A 24685-nucleotide genomic window follows, 5' to 3' on the forward strand; every position below is an offset into this window, starting at 1 on the left:
GTCACATTCCAAGGACTTGATGACTGAGACATTAGAGAAAATGATGTGGAAAAGAGCTGTCAAAGGTTTCTTGTTCCAGCCCTGTCTACTGGTGTCTTTTCACAATGTAAAAGGGAGTGTTGCTCAAAAAATTCAGCTTTCTGTGGCACTAAGTATGCAGTCAATATTTTACCTCCTGGTATTACATAGCTCCCTCAGGTCTTTTATTCAGCTGTTGTTTAGGAGTTTCAATGCAACTCTGAGTAGTTAGCACTTTCTGGTTTCCAGTGTAGCATTTCAAATTATGACTGTGCTTGTCTTTTTAAGTAGATGACAATGAGTAACAGCTGAAATAATATTTAGAAAACTTTCACTGTTCTATATGTCTTTAAGCTACTGTTTTCTAAATTGATTTTTTTAATCATATTTTTTCCTTTTTACTTTATTGTCAGGCAACCTTGAGTCAAATTTTTAGGCCTGTAGTCTCTTGCCTTTAGCGTAATTTAATCATATAACCTGATGTTTTTCTCCTACTAGTGCCGCTTAGGTGGTCTGGATATGCTTGTTTCAGTTACTGATTGTTTTTCTAATATTATACCATAAACACATTAATAAACATCTGGAAGATGGGGGAGCGGGGAAGCCCCTCTTTTAAAGAAAACAGAAATATGGTACCTGTCAAGTAAAAGCATTTTGGACTTTTTGGTTCTCCTGCAGATTATGAAAAGACTCCTCCCTCCAATATGTTTTGGGCTGGAGATTGTTGCCCATCCTCACCCTCTGCATAAACAACAGGTGATTGAATACTCCAATGGTGAGTGTCAGCACTAATTACAGTGAGCTCCTCCTCTGTCCTGACAGACCTCTTGAGGGGAAGGGTTGCGGCTGTGTGTCTTCAGGGAGATAGCATGTAAAATCTTGCTGCCAGGTTAGGTACTGCACAACAGGGATACCTTGAGGGCTTAGCCCTGTCACTTCAGTAGCCCTAAGCCACAGAGAAGGAAGTAGGGAATGTATAGCAGCATGCCTCATACTGTAGGGATGCAAATTCAGTTCAAGTAATTAGACATGTATCTTTTATAAAAACACAAGCATTAGCTGACAGATTTATTTTTTTTTTGTGAGGTTGCTTTTTTTAATTGTTATTTAGGGCCCTTTCGTGAGACACATGACCTCTGCCAGGGTTGCAGAAAGCTTAAGTCATAAGTAAAATCCCAAGTTCACAAGCATCAAGAGAATTTGAAACTACTTCATCAGTTTTCTCTTTCCAGGAAGAGCATGTATGCAGAGTTCTGTGGCAGAATATTTAAGGTATGTGGGCAATCTATGGCAAGTACCTCTGAAGAAGGTATGACCAGCTATAAGAATCAGCTGAACTTGAGTATGGAGATTCAGAAGTGCCAGCAAGCTCAGAAAAGGAACTAATTGGAAGAATATTGCTAGATGTAGAAGCAGCGGAACACATTCTTCTGCAACAATCATTGACTCGGAATAAATACATCAGTAAAAAACATCAGCAGTGAAATGACAGATCCTGGTGTTTTTTGATTCTCTGGTGGATTTTATTACTTAGACGTTGCTATTGACATTTTTATTATCCCATTTAATATAGCTTGAATTTATCTGTACATAAAAATATAACTGGACGATTGCATTTTGATACTGTTTAATAACACTTTTGAACATTAAAGTGTTTGCCAAGATGAGTGCTGAAGGATATCAATACAGACCTTTATATGACTACGAAAAAGAGCGAGAAGACGACATTGACTTGCACTTAGGAGATACATTAACTGTGAATAAAGGTACCTTACTAGCACTCGGATTCAGTGACGGGGAAGAAGCAAAGCCTGCGGAAATTGGTTGGTTAAATGGTTTTAATGAAACCACAGGGGAGAGGGGGTATTTCCCAGGAACTTATGTAGAGTACATTGGAAGAAAAAAAAATATCTCCCTCAACTCCAATGCCTCATCCTCTTCGACCCCTTCCTGTAGCACCAAGTCCTGCAAAAGTTGAATCAGAGAGAGAGCAACAGGGTTAGTACTGTTCTCAGAAGACTTGTGTGTCCCCCACATTTTTCAGGTATTTTTGTTTCATAGACTTGCATGACCATACGTTTATGTTTATAATACATGCTGGTCAGCTTTTTTAGTGCATGTCTCATTTCAGTCACTTAAGAATTGTTTCTACTTCATAATATTTAGCTAATATACGTTGTGATTTCATGTGCTTTGTCTCAGTTACTGGTCTCTGTGATGCCTTACTGTGAGGTACATCTCACAGGTTGGAAAGTATGCTTATAATTCCCAACGGTCAAGACTTAAATGGAGAATGAGCAGGGTAGCATTTATTTTAGGTTTCTAAGAAGCTGATGGAAGTGTTTCCCTCTGTGGTTCATCAAACTCACTGTTGAGAAACTTGGTGAATCCGACAATACAGATTCCAAATAAGCAGTATGTTCCTATCATAAATATCTGGCTAACAGCAAAAAAAGATATACTTTGTTATGGAGGTTTGCATGTGGCATTAAAAGTAAGAGCAGGCATTTAAAAATGAACAATGGAATGATAATAGAGAAATTCAGATTTAACTTTATTTTGGGGTAGGGCATGCGGTAGAAAAAAATAGCACTTATATAAACAAAGGAAGATATTTATTGCTTTCTACCCTACATTTGCAACAGTATGTTGGACAGAACTCAGATTTTGATCAGAACTCTTCTGTTAATAGAAGAAAGAGTCTTAAGAATTGGAAAAGCTTTAGGTTATAAACACCGCCCCCATCTCCCCCCCCAAAAAAAGCAAAAACAAACCTTCCTCAAAGTGATTTGTCTGCTTTACCTACTAACATTCAGATATTTGGGTTTTACATATCAACAAGCCAAGTCCATCTTAGGATAGATTTTGCATTGGTCTTTCATTTCTCAAATCTAGAATGGCTTATACTGCTTCAACATCTAATACTTCTTAAATTCTCAGTATTTCTAGCCGTAGGAAATACAAGTTGTAGTATGTGATCCTGATTCTCAAAGTGATACCGTAGTCCTAGATAGTATCATCACCCTCTGCCTCCATAGAAATGTTTGCAGCATCACTTGTGAAGTTGTGGTATCCGTTTATCAGTTTCCATCCCACTTTGCCTAAGAGTTTATATTCTGCTGTGCTGATAATCAAAGAAGTTAAGAATGAAAATGTAGAAAATTGTATGTGGCAACCAAGTGGAAACCTGTCAGAAGCATTTCTAGATTGGTGGGGGCTTAATAAAGAGTAGACCTGACCTGTTTTACATAGTGATATCTTTAAGCACTCAAAAATTACTTGCAAGTATGTAATATCTAGGTATATATTGTTGTTAGAATGAAGGTGGAGGCAGATGGGGGGTGTAGTGGCATTTTAGGTTATACTGTCCCTATTTCTTAAGTCCTCAAACTCTTCAGCCTCTAGTCATTCAAGTCTCAGTGTTTGTCATTAGATTAATTCTGAAAACAGGGTATTTGCTTTTGAAAGGAAACACTACTCTTTGATAATTCCTTGATTTGGATATTAATGCGTGCTGATCAGGTAACGTTGGCTTTTTTCTTAGCCTACCTGCAGAGATGGTTGTCTCCATCATATGTAACTGCGGAATAAACGTGGCTCTTTGGGTAGGCACGTCAACACTGGTAGGTCATTTTTAAGAGGCAGAGGGTAGAAAGAAAATCTGATTCTTCATTTATGCATGCTGTGGTGAGGTGGGGTCTCATGAGAGAGGAGGAGAGGGGCAAAATCACCTCCCTCGACCTGCTGGCCACGGTTCTTTTGATGCAGCCCAGGATATGGTTGGCTTTCTGGGCTGCAAGTGCACATTGATGGCTCCTGTTGAGCTTCTCATCCACCAGCGCCCCCAAGTCCTTCTCCTCAGGGCTGCTCTCAAGCCATTTTCTGCCCAACCTGTATTTGTGCATGGGATTGCTGTGACCCACATGCAGGACCTTGCACTTGGCCTGGTTGAACTTCATGATGTTTGCATGTGCCCACCTCAAGCCTGTCCAGGTCCCTCTGGATGGCATGCCTTCCCTCCAGTGTGTCAACTGCACCACACAGTTTGGTTTCATCGGCAAACTTGCTGAGGGTGCACTCAATCCCACTGTCCATGTCACTGACAAAGATGTTATGATTTGAAGAACCCACAACAATTTATTGTTGTTTAGACAATTATTCTATCACCCGATGACGCCTCCCCACCCGGGAAGGGGAATTGGGGAAAAACAAGGAAACACGAGTGTTGAAATATAAATAGATTTAATAGGATAAGACTGAATAATTAACATAAATAATACTGAAGAACCAATATTGATCCTGATACCAATATAGAATATATGAGGACTATACTCAGCCAATTATATCAGTAGGAAGCTGTGCACTCCTAGCAGTGGACAGCAAATGTTGGACACTGCGAGCACTATGGCTTTGGGAGGAAGGGAAGGTTTCAGGGGTGAAGCACCAGGGCAAGAAGTTCTCAGGATCACATCCATCATAGAGAAGAAAAAACTCTTTGTCAGACTTTCTAATTTACATTGAATGTGATGTTCGTGGTATGAAATAATTCTATTGGCCAGGTGGGGTCAAGTGCCCAGGTCTCGCTCCTTGTTGTCCCCACACCTGGCTAGCTTGAAAATACTGAGACCTTGAAATGTGCATACCGTAGCCAGCTATAAAGTAAATATTTTCACAAATTCAGACACTAGAGTCTAAAAATGCAGTTTTCCCTAGAGAGAGAGAGTAAAGTAAAATTACTGAAAGAGAAATTAATCCTGTGTCACTCAAACCAGGACTTTGTTAAACAGCACTGGTCCCTGTACTGACTCCTGAGGAACGCCACTCATCACTGCTTGCCGCTTCGATAGTGAGCCATTGACCGCAACTTTTTGAGTGCAGCCATCCAGCCAATTCCTTATCCTCTGAGTGGTCCATCCATCAAATCCACGTCTCTCCAATTTAGACAGGGATGTCGCGCGGGACAGTGTCAAATGCTTTGCACGAGTCCAGGTAGATGATGTCAGTTGCTCTCCCCTTGTCTACCAATGCTGTAACCCCGTCATAGAAGGTCACCAAATTTGTCAGGCATGATTTGCCTTTGGTGAAGCCATGTTGGCTGTCATGGATCACCTCCTTATTTTCCATGTGCCTTAGCAGAGTTTCCAGGAGGATCTGCTCCATGATCTTGCCAGGCACAGAGGTGAGACTGACTGGCCTGTAGTTCCCTGGGTCTTCCTTTTTTCCCTTTTTGAAAATGGGGGTTATGTTTCCCCTTTTCCAGTCAGTGGGAACTTCACCAGACTGTTACAACTTCTCAAATATAATAGAAAGCGGCTTAGCAACTTCATCTGCCAATTTCATCAGGTCCCATGGACTTGTGTACCTTGAGATTCCTTAGATGGTCTCATATTTGATCTTCACCTACAGTGGGCAGTTCTTCATTCTCACAGCCCCTGCCTTTGTCTTCTGCAACTTGGGTGGTGTGGTTAGAGCCCTTGCCAGTGAAGACTGAGGCGAAAAAGTCATTCAGCACCTCAGCCTTCTCCATATCCTGGTTGACCAGGTTTCCTGTTTCCTTCCGGAGAGGGCCCAGATTTTCCCTAGTGTTCTTTTTGTTACCGACATACCTATAGAAGCTTTTCTTGTTGCCCTTGATGTCCCTGGCCAGATTTAATTCTATCTGGGCTTTAGCTTTCCTAACCTGATCCCTGGCTGCTTGGACATTTTTTCCCAGGCTACCCGTCCTTGCCTCCACCCTCTGTAGGCTTCCTTTTTCTGTTTGAGCTTGTCCAGGAGCTCCTTGTTCATCCATGCAGGCCTCCTGACATTTTGGCCTGACTTCCTCTTAGTTGGGATGCATCGTTCCTGAGCTTGGAGGAGGTGATCCTTGAATATTAACCAGCTTTTTTTTCCCCAGGTTACTTCACCAAGCAAGGGTGACTGGCTGCCCCTGGAGGGGTCAAGGCCCTTGCAACAGTGGAGAACCAGCACAGGGTCATCTTTATGCCCTCCACTAGACATCTAAAGTTTACGTGAAGCTGTAAAGACTTGATATGAATTTTCTGTGTGTGTCTTGAAATGCTTTCTTTTTTAAATTGGAGCTATGTAGGGCTGGTTCCTCTCACTTAGCCCTGTCTCGCCCAACTCCTTTTGAAAATGAAAAGTGTCCCAAGTCCAGCTGAGTTTTGTGAACTTTGATTCAGCTCATGCAGCTGCATGCTTTTAGAGTTGGTTCATACAGTATTGTTTTTCTACCTGGTTTGTGAAGGCTGGCCTTAAGAAGACTTTGGAGCATAAAGCTTTGAGTGATTGACACAGAAATACTTTCTGATTTAACTTGGAATGTGAAATTCCCATTTTGAAATGAAGGTCAGATTACAGAAGGCAGACCAGAACTTTACGTGAATAATCTGAATGTTTTGGAGCTTCCTGCAACTTCCTGTTTAACTTAAAAGGATTGTGTATGTTGGTACTTTGTACCATTTCAGCTGGTTTAGAGCCTAAAAATCCAAAGATCTTCCTTCTCATAATGAAACTATAACTTAGACCTCTTAAAAAACCCCACAAACAAACAAAAAACAAAACCCTCAACACCCCCTCCCCCCCAAACAAACAAAATACCCTAAAACAAAATTTTCTTTACGTGTCTCTTAGAACGGATACAGATCAGCAAATTAGACAAAGATAATGACACAGAACATTTGGAAATTCTTTTCTTTCAAAGACCAGATTATGCAATGTCTGACAAAGACCCAAACTGATGGAGAGCAGAAAACCGTTTGTGCATGCTTGAACTGAATATGCTGTAGGATTTATTACTTTAATTTTGCTATAAAGCCAGTAGAGAGATTGTGTTTCTGAAAATTATTTACATTTGTAAAGTAGGGGACGTAAGAGTGAATGGAATGCAGCGAGCCTGGAGCCTCAGTTGGGCAGAAAACATTCATCATCTATTGTGGAGCATGGATTCACGGACTCTGGCAGGGTACAGACCAAAGACCTTTATTGCAACAATCTGACAGGCTTTATAGCTATACACGCTCTCCCCGCGCAAGTTGTGTCCTGCTGATAGGTTGAAGGTCGACTGCCACGCGCTTCTCTACTTCTTCCGATTGGTTTCTGCTGTCTGTTCACGAGGAGCAGCAACTTCATTCTCACGTCCTGTTTCTTGCTAATTCTTACTTGTTTTCCTGTTCTCTCAAGCCCTCTCTCAAGGACACAGCTTTATCTCATCAAGGTCAAACAGACCTATGCTGCTCTCTATTCCCACAATTCCCCCTTTTTGTTTTTCTACTACAAAAGCTTGATTAATCATTCTTTGCATTATTTTCTGTAGGCAGCCTAAGATACAGGGCACAATAAGCATTAAGGCACACACAAAGAATAGCAACAACAATCCAGTTTTTACAATTGATGATAGCCATCCAGAAATACCCCAACTGCGCAGCAGGTTGTTTAGCCAGTCCCATTCATTGTCAATCTGTAGCTGATTAAACCCTTTTTTCAATTGCTGGATACTTTTATGGATAGACTCAGAGTGGTCAGAAAGATTCATACAACACATACCTTCAAAATCTTCACACCCGTGGCCTTGCGCTAAAGGCAAAAAATCAACGACAGCTCTATTTTGAAGTGTAGCATGCCGAATAGAGTCTACATCTGCTAATAACCCACTTAATGCTAATGACGTGGCATTGGTCTGTTTAGCCAGCCAACACCCTATTTTATTCAGCATAATTAATGCTGCTGCTGTTCCTAGTGAAGGGAGAATACTTAGCCCTATTCTTTGTCCGAGATTCGGGAATGTTCTATGGTCGTCACAGGATGGAGTGAAGGTATGAACTGTTCTCTTGGCTCTGTGGTTACTGTGTGCTCTGCTCACTGTGTCCTTGGCCGTACGCAGGCCTCTGCTCGTAGATCTGCCACATCTCCCCCTTTTTTGTTTAGCACCAGACCATTTATTAACAAGGTCGCCATGACTTGTGCTTCTACTCGTCGTGACGCTCTTAGCAGGTTATATACTAAACACAATTAAAAACAGAATCAAAAAGAACCCTGCTAAGGCAATAAATACCCAGATTCCTAAATTTAGCCCAGAAAGCCAATTTCTTTGGATTTACCCACGAGAAATCCTTTTGTAATATTTCAAATACATTGTGGTTCATTAAGTCTTGAATCTTTAGTATTTGAGCTTTTAGCTGATCATGTAAAGGACGAATATTTTGTTGCAATGACATGTCAAAAGCACCTTGGAGATGGTGTTTAACCATTTCCCAGCCATGTAGCGACGCATTCCAGGGGAGAGATGTAACACAAAGTCTTCCAGAGTTGTACTCCCAATCACAATACAGAGAAAGACGTGTTTTTAATGCATTTTGCCAATCCCCTATCCATATTACTGCCGTTTTATACCTTACTCGCGTTACATTTACACAATAAGATTGATTACATTCTTGTATACTTGCATTTTGAGCCGAAGCAAACATACGGATGAGAAGTACAAATCATTACAGAATTGTCTTGCTCACAACTTCAATTTGTTGCAGTATTATCTGTGGTTAGCATGCACCCCGATTTAAGGTGCTTATAATACACCTTCGGTTGTTCAGGCCATTCAACAGTTCTTACGAAATGTCGATCTACTGCTGTGGATGACAAAGAAGACATGCTTAGAAAATTTAAAACATGAGAGCGTATGTGGACAATAAAATAAGGAAACTGTCTTTTTCACAAAAGCAACATTAATTGCAGTAAGAGATTAAATAACAATTGGTTCTCTACTTGTTTTATAAATGCTCCTTCAAGTCTTTGAACAATACCAGTAACATATTGAGAGTCTGCCACTACATTTAACAGTTCCTGTTGAAATAAGTCAAAAGCCTTTACTGTGTCCCTGAACCATCTAAAAACACCGTATGGGTGCCATCAAGAGGCTTTGGTGCTAGCAGGATGCGCGGCTGTAAAGGAATTTGTGAAAGTGACTGTAATAGTCTGTGCCAGGGGAAAGAATAATTTATTTGCCCAATATAATGTACTAAGGCAATTTGTAGGTTAAGACTTTGTGATAACCAAGGGTCAAGGTCGTCCTTTTTGATGGGGACATGTATGTGGCTTGGATCCATTCCAGAAAGCTGCTGACAGCACAAACGACCCTGGAAAAACAATCGCGGTAACATTTCAATCATCATAGTTACTGCTTTTGAAAAGGTATGTGGCAAAAATACCCACTCTAATGCAGTCAGGCTCTTTGCGAGAGCGTCATCCCACTGTCCTATCAGGGCGTAAGGTTGAAATTCTTGTAGGAAGGTGTTCAGTGCGTCTTGCAGCAGTAGTAGACTATATCTTATCTTGCAACATGCTGTAATGCCTTCTGAGCTGTTGGGGTTAATGAACATAGAACTTATGGGGGGGGCGGGGGCAGACACAGTGTTTCAGGGCATCCCCTGTATCTTCAAAGTGCGCTCATGTCTCTCTCCCCCTCTCTGACCTGAGACAGCCCCCCTATATCCTGCACTGGATTGAGTGGAGAAGTACAGGCTAGAGTTGCTCCATGCATGGCCAGTGCATGCAGCAAGTCCCACCAGACTCTCCTGCACTGGACTGAGTAGAAAAGTACAGGCTAGAGTCGCTGCACGTGTGGCCAGTGCATGCAGCAAGTCCCACCAGACTCTGTTGCGTGAAAAGGGGCAAAGCGGTTTTAGCAGAAGATAAACCCCCTTGCGTTCTAACACTCCTCACCGAGGTGGGAGGCTAGGTGCGGCTAGGTTTAAATTCTGAGTGATGCCCAATTCAGCACTATCAGTCCAATCGCGTTTAATATGTATTAAACTGTTACGATTTGGATACACTAATAGTGGACTGCACCTTCAGTCTAGTCGTGCTCATGAACTAGCACGGCCACTCTCGAGTCTTTGGTTGCGTTCAGTGAGAAACCAAAACGACTAGCTACTTAAAGAAGTGCAGTTTATTTAAACAACAGATATATAGGTTCTTAGGATTGCCGGTGATAAATACACTGTCTGCAAAGCACGTGCAAATGAAAGTATTGTTACATATACAAAACGTGCAACAAAGTTATAAACGATACAGCCTGGCTCTAAATGTAGAAAAGAGAGTCTCTAGAGAAATTTCTAAGTTTCCCGAGGAAGCACTCGGTATAATCTAAGTCTTACCCAAAGGCGTCCCTATGGGGGGGAAGAGAGGCTCAGCCCGTCGACTGATCCCAGAAGTCAGTGATGTAATTCTTTATGATGGTGTCTTCCCTGGGTATCCCCCCTCTCTTGGGCTATTTTTATACTATTTGTTATCTTCAAGGTGGAGTTTGAGTGACTTTAGTCATACATACTTTTATCATGATTGGTGTAAATTTCTCTCGCTTCACAATTAAAGGTATAGTTCACGAGAAATTCAGGGCGCAGACTCAAGAAGGAGTGGTCGCACCTTGGAGGCGGGTAGCCTTCGGGATGGAGGTGTGTTTTGGTATTATAATGACATTATAATGAGCAAAGTTCGCACAAAGGACAGCATTTCATCAAAATTTGACAAAATGTTGGCTCTGAGCATCTAGCGGGCAGCTAATTGGCAGCTTATCTGTTTCATGGTATCATCCCATTCCTGTATCCGCTATACATCATAAGGTAAAGCCACGGAATAATTGCATCCCGTCCCGTACCTCATGTAGCTTATCAGGGAACCACAGATGTTGTGTCCTTCATGCCAGCTGCGGCTATTTTCTACCTCAGAAGCCTCTTGATTTTATACTTTTCCTTAATGTGTGAACAATGCTGTTCTTTTGTATTTTTAGCCAATTTAGTATTTATTCCACATAATCCACCCCGTGACTACCGTCACTCAAGCTCCACGATACTCAATACTGATAGGAAAGATCACATGTGTTCTTGTGGTGAGGGATATCAAGTGCAAATACATCTCGTGGAGTGATCAAATGAGTTAAACTCTTCATCATAATCCAAAGTCTAACATACAAAACAATTGTCAAAGCGAAGCACAAAACAATGAGTATTAGTAAAACGACAACAGGATGGAGCATCTTGTTATAAAGTCCTGTAACTGTCGGTGACCATCCAAAAAGAGTATCTCCCCATCCATGTCCTCCGTCTCTCTTGACTCTTTCCAGCACTTGGTGTATTTCTTCAACATCATGATGGACGGTAATCAAAGTTCTCTGTCCGTTTTCTTGGGCCTCTTTCAACAGTCGCTTCAATTCATCGTGTTGTAGTAACTTCTTCACCAGTGAGAGATTCATTCCGATGGGGGTAGGCAACAAATCTCGAATCAATGTATAATTAGATTGTAGCAATTGAAAAGATGTAACAGGAGCTGAATAATTGAAGTCACATCCGATAATGTTAGTAAAGTTACCCCGGGCTGAGCCATTTCCACAGCTCCCCCCAAGTTATCTCTGCATAGATAGGGATCAATAAGCATCTGCCAAGGCGAGATGGAGCTGAGTCAAATGACAACTCCCTGCATCTCACCTTTTGTGTTCTGAAACCGGTTTAGCCAGGTGCTCCCATTCAGTATTCCCTGCCATGTGAGCCGTGCCCATCCTGAGCTGCCAGGGGAGGGGGCAGGGAGTCGCTGCTTGGAGGGGGCTGGGGCGTCCCGGGTCCGGTTGGTGAGCGGCGGTTCTGTAATTGTGTTTGTATATTCCTCTGTCCGTGTTATTGTTGTTCCCTTGTTCCCTTTGCTGTTCTGTTAAACTGCCTTTGTCTCAACCCACGAGTTTTGCCTTTTTCTTCTGATTCTTCCTGTATTGGGAAGGCGCGAGCGAGCAGCACGTGGTTCTTTGTTGCCGTCTGAGGCTAAACCACGACATCTGGTAATGATACTCTTAAGACATCCAAACAAAATAGAAACAAAAATCACTATGTTCAAAAAAATGATTAGGTTTTGCAATAGACTTTGCAGCTCGAGTGTATTAGTTGAACAGTTATAAATTTGTGTACAATTCCAATTGTTAACATAAAGGATTTCTTTCCTATTGTCCATCAAATTAGAAGGTAAATTAATTTTTCTTATTTTCTCTTTTGACTGATTCCCTGTTCAATCAATACACCAAGGAGTAGGTTGCATATAATGCTATTCTCCTTGTTCTACAGTCTTCCAGACTGAAGTGAACTGCATTCCCCAAGGGAATCGATCACATGGTTACGTTTCTTAATCAGTCCAAGTTGCTGGGTCTCATTAACATGCTAACCCCAGTCTTTAGAATCATTCCCCATGTTATAGTTGAATTTAAAATAAATCGAGTCCGAAATAGATTCAATAAATATTTATTGAGGTAGGAAGGCAAAAGCAGCGCTGGGCGGCCGGGGAGTCGCAGCTCCACCAAAGGCTTGCAAATTCAAGCAAGCTGAGCAGCTCTTTTTATCTTCATGGAGGTCGGTACGCCCCTCTGTAGCTTCTTGCTTGAGGTAGTTTAGATAAAATGTCGGTCACAGAATCAGCTCAAACAATACATTCCGATAACATTGTGGTTAAGCTTTTTGTCAAACAGGAGTTCCCATGTTGGTGTAGCAAGATAACATTGTGGACATGTCTCTTCTGGTTAAACAGGGAGTTCTCAAGACTGCCACAATGGGTTCGTTCCTCTTGCTTAACTTGTTCGATCAGCAAATCACCTTTAGTTACTTATTACACCCAGAATCTTCCATTTCCCTAATCCAAATATCTTTTCCTTTTTTTAAATTAAATCTTAATATTCCGGTTCCATTTGTTAACATGGTATCAAAAGTTCAATTCAAATCAAGGGTTAAAATTCACCAATCCAAAGGAGAGGCCACTGTCTTTGGTAAAGGCAGACATGCTGTAATTTGACTCACATTGTGGATTTTCCCAAATGACTGGATTATTATTACAGATATGTTTGTTTTGATAAATCAGCATCAGCAACATCATCCTGACCTTCATTTTTGACTCTTCCTGTTTCTTTTACACACGCTTTTTGAAAAAGTTTTTTTTATAAAAATAGCAGTCAAAGGTAACATAAGCCAAATAGTTAAAAAAACCCCAATTAATAAGCAGCTATTTTCCCAAGTACAACTCTTTAAATTTTAGAAAATTTCAGTCTTAAGGATTCTATCTCTTCAGATTTGCAGTGATTCATTTCCGTGATTGGTGCTTTCTTCACCCTAGTACAATGAATCCAGGAGTTAATTCCTTCTACCTTGATGGCAGTATAAGTCTTTAACAGCACAGTATAGGGTCCTTTTCACTTTTCCTTCAGCAGCTCATCTTTCCAGATTTTTATATAAATTGTGTCTCCTGGTTGGAACGGATGCACTGGGGTGTCCAAAGGAAGAGCAGTCTTCTGGTTCAAATACCTGTGTAAGGAGGATAAACTTTGGGAGAGAGAGATTAAATATTCTTTAATCACAGCTTGTCCCTTTATATGCATCTGATTTCCCTCTGTAGTTAAATGATTGGTTGAGTACGGTTTTCTGTACAAAATTTCAAAGGGGCTTACTCCTTCCTTTATCCTTGGAGTTATTTGAACTCTCAAAAGGGCTAAAGGAAGAGTTTCTATCCACTTAAGATGAGTTTCCTGGCAAAGTTTGGGAATCTGTGGTTAATACTTGCTAACTTCTATTCATGCTTTCAGCAAAATATATGTCTAAAATACAATCCTATTTTGTGTGTTCATTAATAGTAGAGGGGTTTTTTTTGCTTTTTTGTTATGTATTACATTTTTTGCACTTTGTTATTAGAAATGCATGCATCATTGGACATTGCCTGAAGTCTTTTGGTAAAGTGTTATCAGGTGTAACTTTTTGTACTAACTTGACTACTTTTTGTTCAGTCTTTTATGAATGCTGTATGCAACAGTCCAGAAGAGTAGCACCCAAACACTATTCTTTATTTTCACATATCGATCCATTTTATAAAACAGTTTTCATGTAAGACATCATTAAAAAGAATATTTAGGGTTACAGCTTTTCAGATAATAAAGATCTATAATCAAGACTTTCAAAAACACACTACTGCCCTGAGCTGGGGAACGATGTAGTTGCATATGGCTTGTACACTTTAAAAATATCTTTTAAGACTGTCTTGTACTTCAAAACTACTGTGTAAACTATGGCATGAATGATGAAAAAGGTCTTTTACAGTTCAGTTAGCTGTCAGACAATTTGCTTGTATAATCCACTGGAGCTGTTTGTATATGCTTGGCATCACTTGCTGTGTTAGAGTGTTTCCCAAATATTAGTGTCTGAGATTAGTTTCTCCACTAGAGACTGTAAATGTTGAGGGCAAGAAGTGAGATCTACCCTTGGCAGGTCTGAACATGCCAGTTTCCATCTCTGCTGGCAGATCACTCAGTAGTGTCCAGGATGGGAAGATGCTCCTGCAGAAAGCAGACCTGCTGAAGGAAGGGCAGTTACTTCTGGTCTATCTGGTCCAGCTCTGGACTATTTCTGCTCTGGGCTCCACCCAGCTTCCAGAAGTTCTTGAAGCAGCTATTGTATTTTTTTCAGTAAATAAGCAAGGCCTAGACTAGGCCCTTTTCTTTTTTTTTTTTAATTTTAAATTGAGTTACTGTGTGTTGGAAAACCAGACTTAAAGCAAACTCTGCTTTCCTTTAAAGTTTTGATGCTTCCTTCTAAAGAACATGCACGCTTAAGAATGTAAAGATATTGGCCAGAAGTCAAACAGAAGTCCAGTGAACACATCAGATAGAGCAGGTAAGAGACCCCTGAGTTACACCTTTCTCTTCTGTGTGATTGGATTTGTCAGATGTACAGCACGGGAGTGCTCAGAGCCTCCTGCTCACAGGCTAGGAAGGGAGATTAACACAATGTGAGATCTGTAGTCCGAGGAGGGAATGTACCTCCCAGGAGGCATGGCTGCATGAGTTTTGTATGTCTTGTTTACAGATATAACAGTGAATTATTATTTTTTTGTTTGTTTGTGGTAGGAGAAAAAACACAAGTGCTGTCACTGATTTCTTCCTAGATTGCCTTATCTGACTTGGACAAGATTTTGTAGGTAGTTGATGAGCATGGAGGATTATTCTTGGCAAAGAATCTTTTAAATGGTAGGAAACACTGCAGACCCATGTTTCAAAGCATGTTATTGTTTCTCCAGCAGTCTGCCTCAAGGGGAGAGCTTTTAGTTTGTGAGGTTACCTTTTTGTTTCTGAGCCCTCTTCCTAAGCTGTTTTTGGCTGGAGGTAGACCAAAGTGCCTAAATTAGGGAATTAATGAAAGAAGCAACTAATTATGTGCAGTGATAGATAAGGCTGTACAGCTGTGTCTGTTTTTGTTATCTTTGTATTCAGAAACATTCCAGAAATAAGCAGTTAAGGGCAAAGTTTTGTCGTCCTTTTCCTACTTTCACATGGTGTTTAACCCCATGACTGCATGTTCACAATTTTTCATGTGCTGTGCTTGGATGGAGAAGCAAAAATGTCTGTTGTGTTTATGAATTTAGCCTTGAATTGTCTCCTTGCTGAGACACAGCTGCTTGGCACAGGTGAGGAGAGACAGAGGAAATGGCAAAGCCCTCCATAATTTCCCGCTTTCATCCTAGTTGACTGGCACATGCTTGAGGAGCACCTGACCTGCTTTGGTCTGTAAAGGGCTATGAGGCACCAGGGTACTGTGGGATGCAGTGAGGTATGTTCTGTTCATGTGATCTTCCTGTCTCCAATGAGTGCAGGCTTCAGTGCTGTCTGTGCAGGATGATGCATGGGTCTTCTGCAAGGGGTTGGTGCCCTTTGAGAGCTCCTCTAAAATGGGATGTTCTTGGTTGACCAGGCTTGGTTGCTTTGTGCCTCTTACTGTAATATGGTCTTTCATTATTTGTTTCATATTTATTACACTTTTTGCAATATAGCCTTTTCCTTGAGAGAAATGTCAGAAAATGTCATCCCTTTGATATTTTGAAAGAAGTTATTTTGGGTACTTCGGAGTCAAATCTATACAGATGTTTGAGTATAATTTAGAATATATTCCTGTTCATCCTTGCTTTGTTCATTGTTGAGGTCTTCACTGAATGAGAATTGCTTCATTCTGGTTGCTTAGTTTGTGGTCTTAAGCCACCTTCACAGCATTTCAGGCTCTTCTTTGGAAACAGATTTCTTCATTGCCTTTTGGGTTTTTTCCAGTGATGCTGATAACAGCTTCATAGAGCTTCACAAATATTAAGTCATTTTCAGGACATTGCTGTGAGCAAAGGCAGCATCATGATTCCTGTGAGGAATGAGGTAGCCCCAAAAGACAATTAAAAGAAAAAAACAAACCACCTACCATTTTAAGATTAAGATTTTAAGATTAATCCCTTCATAATAGGGAGGTCACGTGGAAGAATGTTTCAAAAATCTGAATCTGGGGACAGAATTCTTAACTCTAATACTTAAATGTTCATTGAGATAACTAGAACCAGAACTGCATTAAGTTTGATGGTGTAAGGCTTTATTTGTCACAAGGAGCGAGTACCATCTTCTCACTGTGTGGCTGGCTTCAGTTACTGAGTACCAGGTGTCTGAGATGATTCCTTTCAGAACAAATCTTTCTGGCATACCTCTGCCTGCATCATCCAAATTCACCAGCTGGGATCCAAATATAAGCATCAAAAGCAAAAGAAATATTCAAATGGGAGTGCATGGATTGAACAGATGTGTTGACATAATTTAGTGTCATCTCACTTGTTTCCCAATTCTGAGAATTTAAAGTTTCAAGATTTTGGTGCTTTGTTGTACATGTAAAGCATATCTTGTAATAGAAATATGCATATCACGGGCATACACATTTTAAGTACCTTTTTGCTTTTTCATTTAGTGGCCAGCCCAGCCCAAACCACAGCAGTTTTTATGATGAATCTCTATTAATTTTGTTTTTTTTCACTGTATCGAAGTTGTGATTCACAGAAACAGTGCAGGATTTTTTGGAAATGGTGACAAGTTACGCAGTAAATCACAGTCCTTGAAACCTGATTTTAGTTTTATAATACCAATGAGTAACTCATTTACTTGTAAGATACTTGTAAGGGTCATTGGGTTTGTATGTACAAACAAGACACAGGACTCGGAAGAACCATGGCATTTGTTCTTTGAAAACCAAGTGTATGAATGCATGCTCCTATGAAAACCCTAAATTGCAAAAATCATTTGTAGTAGGCTAGAGAGGCATTTGACGGATTATGTGCGAGTACATACATGTGTGTTTCATTATTTGATTGCCTTATAAAACTGGTGTTTAAGTTGGCAGATGTACTTATTAAAAGCAAAGCTCCTTGTTCACCTCTGAGTCTTTGTAGAGGACATAAAAAGATCTGCCTCCCTGGCTTCTTCCCTGGAACAGCAGCTTTCATTCTGAGTTAAAAATCACATGTCAGTCCTTAAACAGATGCGCTTTTTTTCTCCAATTTAGGCTTTCCAAGGTAACTTAGAAAATATTTTTGTGGTTATTTCAACCTCTTCTGCTCATCTTCACTCTTTGACAACATATTGCTTATTTTCAAGAGGGACACATTTTTCTTTGGTTTAGACCCTGAGAGAAACTCTTTAACACTGTACAGTTGCATGGAGGTTGCAAAAGGTTTCCTCTGACTTGAAGTGCTTAGAATTAAGCTTGGGTTTCCTAAAAGAGAAGATTTGCCTGTTGCTTTTAGCCTCTTTGCAAATGAGTACTCCCAGTGCAGACTGAAATCCTGTTCCATATCTCCGTACCATGATGTCAGTTAATCTTTGGCTTGCAGATGGTGATGTAAAAAGAGCCAGTTTTTCATGATAGCTTTTCATTAATGCCATCTTTGTTGTTATTTTCAATTCTTTTTTAACACTTCCTATGAACAGATTTTGAGTTATATGAATTTCTGTAACACAGTGTGCTAGACACTACACAGTTCTTTGTCCAGTTGCAGTTAGCCAGCCAGTTGAGACCCTGACTGCTTTGTAAAGGTCAGTGAAATTCATTCATGGCTTTAACTGCTAAGGTCTAAATTAAAGTTACTTCAGCAGTGAAGTGTGAACAAACAGTGGTTTATGGAAAAGAGGTCTTTGATTTCATACATTATGTACTTCATATTCCATTATATCCTTTTTGTATAGCAGCTTGATAGTGTGAAATATATCAGAATGAGAAGTCAACATAGATTTGCTGTGCAGAGTGTCGCGGTTTTAGCAAAACTAGCCAATGGTGGCGACAAATGCTCTCCCCCCACCTCTCACACACAGAGAGGAGGAGGAGAGATAGAGAGATTTATGAGTTTAGAAGGAACTAAACTACTTTAATGAAATATTATTAATAAAATAAAAAGGGAATAATGAAATAGATACAGTATATACAAAACCATATTAAGCTCCCAGGATGATGTCACCAGCAGGGACTGGGGAAGTCCCAGACTGGACTCAGCAATGGATGGGAGCTGGATTCCAGATCTGGATTCAGGAATGCAGGGATCGGGATCAAAGGCAGATGAACAGACAGGGTCCTCCTCGGACATCGGCCATTGAAGAAAGAGTTGCCCCTTTGATCCCTCATCTTTTATACTGAGCATGGGGCAGATGGGATGGAATACCCCTGTTGGTCAGTTTTGGGTCACCTGTCCTGTCTGCTCCTCCCTGCAGGTGGGACCCCTCTACACTTTTCCTCTTCTGACCCTCCAATAGGGCAAATAATGAAATTAGCTGACCTTGGTTGTTATAGCAATAAGTATAAGCAAGAGCCTCTCTGCATACCATTCCTTGGCACTAATTGTAAACATTGGTCTTATCACTCTGAGAATGAACAGTTTTCTGCACAATATGCTGTTAATTTCAGAGAGTTTCAGTAAGTTAGAAGAGGCTTAGTTCACTAAGTCCATTTAGTTCATATCTACAGGATTTCATCTCTCATAGCAGAATCTCAGGGTAGGAAAAATGAATGAAATTCATTGTGGTTCGTGCCCATGGGTAGCATGTCCATCTCAAAGAGTTTTGCTGAATGCCACTTGATGAAGCTGGCTCAGGTCTCATCACCACTATGTTATCCTGAAAAATACTTATTGAACACTGCTAGTATCATATCACAATAAGCATCATACAGCTCAGAATTAAGTATTCTCATCCAGGGACAAATTTCCTTGATGCACACATTGAGCTTCTCAATTCTTCAGCATCACCCACAAGGTACATCCAGGTCCTTGAACAAAAACAGTCCCACGAATGGGTTTGCCTTTGCCTGAGGCAGGAAAAACCCAAACAGTTTTCCCCAGCATATTCCTTTCATGCACCACAGGGACTTTATACCCTTCTACTGTATGTAAAATGTCTGATTGAGCAGGACCAGCTCCTTGAAGAAGGAAGTTTACAATAAGTGGAAGAAGGGACTGACCCCTTGGGAGGATTACAAGAATGCCACCAGAGCGTGCAGGGATGAAACAAGGAAAGCCAAGGCCTCCTTGGAATTAAACCTGGCTAGGGATGTCAAAGTCAACAGGAAGGGCTTCTACAAGTATATTGGAAGAAAAAGGAAGACCAGAGAAGTTGTGGGCCCACTGTTGAATGAGACAGGAGCCATGGTGACGGAGGATGCGGAGAAGGTGGAGTTACCGAATGCCTTCTTTGCTTCGGTCTTTACTGCTTGGCCCAGCCCTCAGGAGTCCCAGGCCTTGGAGAAAGTAACAGGGAAAGAGGAAGACTTCCCCTGGGTTGAGGAGGATCGAGTGAGGGATCAATTAGGTCAATTAGATATTCACAAGTCCATGGGCCCCGATGGGATGCACCCGAGAGTGCTGAGGGAGCTGGCAGAAGTCATTGCTGAGCCAATCTCCATCATCTTTGAAAGATCCTGGAGAACAGGCGAGGTGCCTGAGGACTGGAGAAAAGCCAATGTCACTCCAGTCTTCAAAAAAGGCAAGAAGGAGGAGCCGGGGAACTACAGGCCAGTCAGCCTCACCTCCATTCCTGGAAAGATGATGGAACAGCTCGTTCTGGGCATCATCTCAAGGCATGTGGAGGAAAAGAAAGCTATCAGAAGTAGTCAACATGGATTCACCAAGGGGAAATCATGTCTGACTAATCTGATAGCCTTCTATGATGGCATGACTGGAGGGATAGATGAGGGGAGGGCAGTGGATGTGGTCTACCTTGACTTCAGCAAGGCTTTTGACACAGTCTCCCACAGCATCCTCATAGGGAAGCTTAGGAAGAGTGGGCTTGATGAATGGACAGTAAGGTGGATAGATAACTGGCTGAAAGAGAGAGCTCAGAGGGTCGTGATTAGGGGCACAGAGGCTAGTTGGAGGTCAGTGACGAGTGGTGTTCCCCAGGGGTCAGTACTGGGTCCAGTCCTGTTCAATATATTCATCAATGACCTGGATGAAGGGATAGAGGGCACCCTCAGCAAGTTTGCTGATGGTACAAAGCTGGGAGGGGTGGCTGACACACCAGAAGGCTGTGCCGCCATACAGAGAGACCTGGACAGGCTGGAGAGTTGGGCAGAGAGGAACCTTATGAAATTCAACAAGGGCAAGTGTAGGGTGCTGCACCTGGGGAGGAATAACCCCCTGCACCAGTACAGGTTGGGGGCTGACCTGCTGGAGAGCAGCTCTGTGGAAAGAGACCTGGGAGTCCTGGTGGACAACAGGATGACCAGGAGCCAGCAATGTGCCCTCGTGGGCAAGATGGCCAATGGCATCCTGGGGTGCATCAAGAAGAGTGTGGCCAGCAGGTGGAGGGAGGTCATCCTCCCCCTCTACTCTGCCCTGGTGAGGCCACACCTGGAGTACTGTGTCCAGTTCTGGGCTCCCCAGTTCAAGAGGGACAGGGAACTGCTGGAGAGGGTGCAGCAGAGAGCTACCAAGATGATTAGGGGACTGGAACACCTCTCTTATGAAGAAAGGCTGAGGGACTTGGGTCTCTTCAGTCTGGAAAAAAGACGGCTGAGGGGGGACCTTATCAATGCTTATAAATACTTAAAGGGTGGGTGTCAGGAGGATGGGGCCAGGCTCTTTTCAGTGGTGCCCGGGGACAGGACAAGGGGTAATGGGCACAAACTTGAGCATAGGAAGTTCCACCTAAACATGAGGAGGCACTTCTTTACTTTGAGGGTGGCAGAGCACTGGAACAGGCTGCCCAGAGAGGTGGTGGAGTCTCCATCTCTGGAGACATTCAAAGCCTGCCTGGACGCGTTCCTGTGCAACCTGCTCTAGGTGACCCTGCTTTGGCAGGGGGGTTGGACTAGATGATCTCCAGAGGTCCCTTCCAACCCTATGATTCTATCATTGATGGATCCCCTGGTGTTAACTAACCAGGTAGCTTGTGCTAAATGCTTGTCCCAATTTTTAAAGGATCCACCACCCATTGCTTTTAACAACAGTGCTTTTAACAACCCATTGTATTGCTCAATCTTCCCAGAAGCTGGTGCATGATAAGGGATATGATATACCCACGCAACGCCATGTGCTTTTGCCCAATTACTTATAAGACTGTTTTCAAAACGAGTCCCATTGTCTGACTCAATTTTTTCTGGAGTACCATGTTGCCACAAGATTTGCTTTTCAAGGCCCAGGATGGTATTCCGGGCAGTGCATGGGGTACAGCATAGGTTTCCAAGTATCCGGTGCTTCCTTCCACCATTGTAAGCACAAAGTGCTTACCCTGGTGGGTTTGAGGGAGTGTGATGTAGTCAATTGGCCAAGCCTCCCCATACTTATATTTAAACCATCGTCCCCCATACCACAAAGGTTTTAACCTTTTAGCTTGCTTGATTTCTGTGCATGTTTCACAGTCGTGGATAACCTGTGCAATATCGTCCGTAGTTACATCCACCCCTCGGTCACGGGCCCATTGATGTGTTGCATCCCTTCCTTGATGACCTGAGGTTTCATGGGCCCACCAAGCTAAAAACAGTTCACCTTTATGTTCCCAGTCCAAATCTGTCTGGAAAATCTTATCAGCCTGATCCACTTGCTGATTGTTTCGATGTTCCTCAGTGGCCTGACTCATGGGTATGTGGGCATCTACGTGACGTACCTTTATGACTAGTTTCCCTAGCCGGTCAGCAATATCTTGCCATAATTCAGCAGCCCAGATGGGTTTACCTTTGTGCTGCCAGTTGCTCTGCTTCCACTGCTTTAACCATCCCCACAGAGCATTTGCCACCATCCATGAGTCAGTACAGACATAGAGTATTGGCCACTTTTCTCCTTCAGCAATGTCTAAGGCCACCTGGATGGCTTTTACCTCTGCAAATTGATTCAATTCACCATCTCCTTCAGTTGCTTCTGCGACTTGTCGTGTAGGACTCCACACAGTAGCCTTCCACCTTTGATATCATTTTTACTATAATACAACAAGACCCATCAGTGAACAAGGCATATTGTTTCTCATTATCTGAGAGTTCATTATATGGTGGGGCTTCCTCCACATGAGTCACCACCTCCTCAGGTGGCACTGTGTAGTCTTTGCCTTCGGGCCAGTTTGTGATCACTTCTACAATTCCTGGACGATTTGGGTTTCCTATTTGAGCTCACTGTATGATTAAGGCAACCCTTAAGGCACCCCACTTGCTCCAGCTAGCATCAGTGGCATGATGAGCAGAAGGAAATTCACCTTGGAACATCCAGCCCAGCACTGGTTATCAGGGCACCAGGAGGAGCTGTGCTTCAGTACCAATTACCTCTGAAGCAGCTCTGACTCCTTCATATGCTGCCAAGATTTCTTTCTCAGTTGGGGTATAGCTGGCTTCAGAGCCTTTATAGCCTCGACTCCAGAATCCTAGGGGTCGACCTCGAGTCTCCCCTGGTGCTTTCTGCCAGAGGGTCCAGGTAGGGCCATTTTTCCCAGTTGAGTTGTAGATCACATTTTTAATGTCCCCTCCTGTTTGGACTGGTCCAAGGGCTACTGCATGCACAATCTCTTGTTTCATTTGCTCAAAGGCCTGTTGTTGCTCAGGACCCCATGTAAACTCAGTTTTCTTTTGAGTCACTTCATAAAGAGGTTTCACAATCTGACTATAACCTGGAATATGCATTCTCCAGAAACCCACAATGCCTAAGAAGGCTTGAGTTTCCTTGTTCTTAGTAGGTGGGGACATAGCTGTTGTTTTGTTAATCCCACCCATTGGGACCTGGTGACGACCATCTTGCCACTTAATTCTGAAGAACTGGATCTCTCATGCAGGTCCCTTGACCTTACCTCTTTTTACAGCAAAACCTGCTTTCAGAAGAATCTTGATTATTTTCTTACCTTTCTTGAAAACTTCTGCTGTATTACCCCACACAATGATGTCATCAATGTATTGCAGGTGTTCTGGAGCTCCACCCTTCTCCAGGGCAGTCTGGATCACCCCATGGCAAAGAGTAGGGCTGTGTTTCCACCCCTGGGGCAGTCAATTCCAGGTGTACTGGATGCCTCTCCAGGTGAAAGCAAGCTGTGGCCTGCACTCTGCTGCTAAAGGAATAGAGAAAAAGGCATTAGCAATGTCAGTTGTGGCATACCACTGGGCTGCCTTGGACTCCAGTTCACATTGGAGTTCTAGCATGTCTGGCACAGCAGCACTCAGTGGTGGTGTGACTTCATTCAGGCCACGATAGTCTACTGTTAGTCGCCACTCTCCATCAGACTTTCTCACTGGCCATATAGGGCTGTTAAAGGGTGAGGGAGCCTTGCTGATCACTCCTTGGGTCTCTAGCTGACGAATCAGGTTCTGGATGGGAACCAGGGAGTCTCAGTTGGTGCGATACTGGCATTGATGCACTGTGGCAGTAGCAATTGGCACCTGCTGTTCTTTAACCTTCAGCAGTCCCACCACAGAAGGGTCATCTGAAAGGCCAGGTAAGGCAGACAGCTGTGTAGTGTCCTCAGTCTCTCCAGCTGCTATACCAAAAGCCCACCTATACCCTTTCAGGTCTTTGAAATACCCTCTCTTGAGGTAGTCTATGCCAAGGATGCAAGGAGCATCTGGGCCAGTCACGATAGGATGCTTCTCCCCTTTATTCTCATTCAGGCTTGCTTCGGCCTCTAATACAGTCAGTTCTTGAGACCCACCTGTCTCTCCAGAAATGGTGACAGATTCTGTCCCTTTATGATTTGATGGCAATAGGGTACACTGTGCACCAGTGTCCACCAGGGCTTTATACTTTTGTGGCTCTAATGTGCCAGGCCATCGAATCCACACAGTTCCACGAACTCGGTTGTTCCTCTCCTCCTCCTGGCTGGCGGCACGGCAACCCTAATGTCAATAACAACATCTACAATTGGTTGGACTAGATGATCTCCAGAGGTCCCTTCCAACCCTATGATTCTATGATTGTTTTCTTAAATATTAAAATACAACATAATGACAGTAAGTGCAAGTTGTTTTTCTTTTTTAATCAAACTTAATGCAAAAGTGCATAATTACACAACTAAGTAGAAGTTGTTCATATGTTCCATAGTGATGTGTAACATTTGTTTTATAAGAAATTGTCTTTTTCATTAAAATCATTTTAGTACCCATAGTTTGTACAGCATTAGGACTTTCATTCCTTTTCAGTAAACAGTCAATAGGAATCTGTGAACTTATAAGACCTGTAAACCAATAGAATACATATCTGTCGTGGTTTAGCCTCAGATGGCAACAAAGAACCACGTGCCGCTCGCACGTGCCTTCCTAACACAGGAAGGATCGTAAGAAAAGGCAAGACTCTTGGGTTGGGACAAAGGCAGTTTAACAGAACAGCAAAGGGAACAGGCAAACAA

At 42.3% G+C, this 24685-nt stretch overlaps 1 protein-coding gene across 17 annotated transcripts in view; it reads left to right on the forward strand.

The window, feature by feature from the left end:
• The window catches only part of LOC141735462 (phosphatidylinositol 3-kinase regulatory subunit alpha-like), a 72521-nt gene that overhangs the window by 13958 nt on the left and 33878 nt on the right, over positions 1-24685 (forward strand). For 3 of the 17 annotated variants that reach the window (XM_074568300.1, XM_074568312.1, XM_074568296.1), the window contains exons 2-3: positions 697-793; positions 1251-2016. The exons of 7 other annotated variants lie outside the window; for them this stretch is intronic. The gene's annotated coding sequence lies outside the window, so the exon portion shown is untranslated. Of the gene's footprint in view, positions 1-696; positions 794-850; positions 2017-14605; positions 14703-24685 lie in introns of those variants that run through there. 7 more of the 17 variants (XM_074568314.1, XM_074568307.1, XM_074568298.1 and 4 more) reach the window with 4 other exon arrangements.

The sequence above is a fragment of the Larus michahellis genome, chromosome W, assembly GCF_964199755.1.
Source record: "Larus michahellis chromosome W, bLarMic1.1, whole genome shotgun sequence".
NCBI classification, from domain to species: domain Eukaryota; kingdom Metazoa; phylum Chordata; class Aves; order Charadriiformes; family Laridae; genus Larus; species Larus michahellis.